The sequence below is a fragment of the Cryptomeria japonica genome, chromosome 3 (genome assembly GCF_030272615.1).
Source record: "Cryptomeria japonica chromosome 3, Sugi_1.0, whole genome shotgun sequence".
Taxonomy (NCBI): Eukaryota; Viridiplantae; Streptophyta; class Pinopsida; order Cupressales; family Cupressaceae; genus Cryptomeria; species Cryptomeria japonica.
Window position 1 is genome coordinate 365,959,752 of NC_081407.1, and position 3,603 is coordinate 365,963,354.

The window sequence follows — 3,603 nt, forward strand, 5'->3', positions numbered from 1 at the left end:
AGATTCCTCTTTGGTAATGGCAAGAGTGCCTTTGACAGGTGTAGAGGAGGATTCTTCTCCGAATTTCTCAGATAAAACCTTTATCATCTTTGTAGCCTTTCTTGTAGCTTTAGGTACTACAATGCTCATTTTCACCTTTTCTTTAACTTCTTCATAAGTTCCATATCTCAGTTCAGTAGCATGCTCGGTAGTGTATGATATGCATCAATTTGTTGTTGAGTAATATCATATTCAATCTCGTAACCCATTGGTGGCAAAGATTGAGTCCTAGGTTCTACAACATTCACATAGCAGTAATCAGTGTCTACCTCAAAACATATATCATCCTTATATTTCTCTACCAGCTGTGGTGGAATCCGGTACCTGTTGTGCATCTTTTCTTGAAATTTGTTGAAGTAGTCATCCATGATATCATTAAAATTGTCTCCCAGTTTCTTGATAAATTCATTAATTTGATGGGTGACAGGTTGGTGTAGCTCCCAAACTACTTTACCGACTGAGGGAAAGAACTTCTCCAAGTAGAAAAACATGCATAAAAGAAGTGAACCAAACTTCATTGTATTTGCCGAGTTGTTCTTTTTCGGCTTCCTTATTGTGTTCAGGTTCTCAAACAAGTTCTTCAATAACACTTCACATAAATCTACTTTCATTCCCTTTTTCACTATTTTGTAGGCTAAGTCAACTGCTGCACAGGGTACACTATTTTCCCTTGCTGATTGGAAGAAACAGTAACCGATTACTCTAATTGCAAATTTAAGTTCTGCATCAGTGACATTATTCAGTTTCAGTCCTTGGTAATCAGATTCTACTCCAGTTAAACTGAATAACTCCTTCCGTGATATCATTTTCTGTGCTCGTGCATGATCATAGATAGGATATCCGGTGATCACATGAATGATTTCCTTATTGATTTTGAATGGTTGCTCTTCTAGCCACATAAAATCATCATGAACTCTGCTTAAAACAAACTTAACCCACTGGGGTTTGAATACATGGGGATAGGCTAGGGCTTCAGTTAATCCCTTGATTTTGATATGCTTGTACTTACTATCCATTTTGCCATCAGTACATAGCTCATCATATGTGTCACTAATCTCAACATGACCGAGTTCTTCAACACGACATTTGGTGAAGAATCTAACATCTTCGACTAACAAGACTCGTTTCGGGATGAGTGAAAAGGCAGTTTTGTCATCGGTTCAGAGGTGACTTTAGGAGTCAAGGTGTATTTCAGAGATGGCTTCTCCACATTCTTGACAACTATGGGATCTTGGATCTTAGGCGCCATTTGCAAATTCCAGATAAAACTTAGCAAACTATCCTTAGGGTTTGACGGTTTACAAATGATAGACAATTCACACTCGGTAGATAATAGCAATTTGACAAGATCGGAAAACCAGCTTAACAGTGATGAGATTTGATGTAAATACGTTGTATTCGCTTTGAATGAAGTTTGATCGCCTTGATTCGCTCTGCTCTGTTCTCTTGAAAACTCTGGTGAATGAAAATGACCGTGAAAATACCTTTAAGTACACAAAATACCTTATCGGGCTCCGTGCGGGTTAGGTCAAAACATTAAATGCAATCGGTTTACCTTTAACCGATTTACTCTCTTTTCTTTCATTTTAACCGAGTAACCAAATTTCCTTGTTTACTGACTTGACAGGTTTTCTGTAAAGTACTTTTGATAGAATTTCAAACTTACTAATGCATCTTAACTATGCAAATTTTGAATTTTGTACATAATAGAATAGGAACTGTTATGATTTAACCTTTAGAGAATGCAGTCCCTTCGTACCTTTGCTGATTAATTTGGAATAGGTGCACCTAACTCGGCAGGTAAGGTGCTTTCTTCATCTGACATGATTTCCTTCTTTTTCCAAATCATCTTGAATTTTTCTTTTATCTCTTTAGTGTCTCCTCTAGGTTGATCTCTGCAATCTCCAGCTAAATGTCCAACTTCGTGACAATGAAAACATGCCATACCGGGATTTCTCCATGATCTTCGGTTGTTCATTCCAAATCTTATAAAACAATTGGCACTTATATGCCCATATCTCCCACAACATTCGCACCATATCCTTGTATTGTAATCCCATGGTACTACTGCATATTGTCGGTAAGGATTTGTGTGGGTTCGGTAACCACTAGTGTTTGCTCGGTGTGCAGACCACATGTGATTCTTTTGCTTAAACCAACACTTCTCGGTACTATGTCCATATTTATTGCAATTTTTACAAAACCCTTTGAATTTTGCCTTCTGATGGTTGTTAACAGACTTTGTCCTACATTGATTAGATGTGTGACCATATTTATTGCACTTGTAACAATACTCATTTGACTTAGTGATATTCGGTTGCTTACCTTTTCTGATCTAGCATATGTTGGCAGTATGACCTTGATTTCCACAGTAGTAGCAAATAGGCTTCTTCCTTTTGATTTTATTCCTGGTTCCAGCTTGCTTTGATGATTCTCCTCTCTCGGTAGTATAAATTCCTTTCTCGGTAGAGTCTTTTCCTTTGTAATTGAGTCCTGCATCTTTGTTGGGTCTTCTTGTATTCAGTTGCTCATCCAACATCTTTGATGCTTCATAACTCTTCTTCAATGTTTCTTTGGATTTCTTCTCTGTTTCAAGTTCATCAGTCAACCTTGATACTTCAAGTTTCAATGCTTGATTCTCATCATTCTTTAGAATTGCTTCATGATGTGCATAGCCTAGTTGATCTGTCATATTTTGTTGAATCCCAGTCAACCTTATGATTTCATCATTCTTATTAGATACCAAAACTTCAAGTTGTTGTTTCTCTCTTTATATATCTCTTTCTTTATCCTCAGTTGTCCTCAATGCATCTAGATTTTCAGTTATCTGTGTACTGAAATGTTCATGTTCTCTTTTCATTGCTTTTAGTTGATAAACCAATGCTTTGTTCTTTTCTTTTAATAATCCAATCATTTCTTCGGTTTCTTCAGATATACTATTCTCAGATGATGTCTCAATTTATTCCACTAACTCTTAAGAATTCTGCAAGTCATCAGATAATCTTCTTCTTACTTTCAGAGATTTTTGCCTTTGCCTTTGCATGTCTGCAATCACTTGATTTGCATGATCCAGCTCTTCTTGCAGATACACAATCCTCCGAGATTGTTTATAGCCTTCCATTGATAAGATCTTTCTCTTTAGGTAGTTAAACCCTTTTCCAAGATTCAAGCTCTGATACCAATTGTTAGGCCCAATATGGAAAGCTAATGTACTGAGAGGGGAGGGGTGAATCAATACTTCAAAATTTTTCTTGAATAATAAGTTTACTTTTATGCATAAACCGAATAGTGCAGTAACATAAAATAAAGTTAAAACAAATAGATAAAAATCATACATGATTCACTCCATAACACATATATTTTGGTTATGCAGAAACTCTTGGTTAGAGAGAAAAATTGCGGTGGGGATGGCACCCACAACTTCACTACTGCAATAATAAAGATGCTCGGTTAGAGCTACATGTTTAGCTATTTCTGATAGCTTACTCTGTTAGGAGTAACAAGATCTATTAGATCTACCTTGTTAAAGGATTTCACAACATTTATTCTGAATGCTGCACCTGG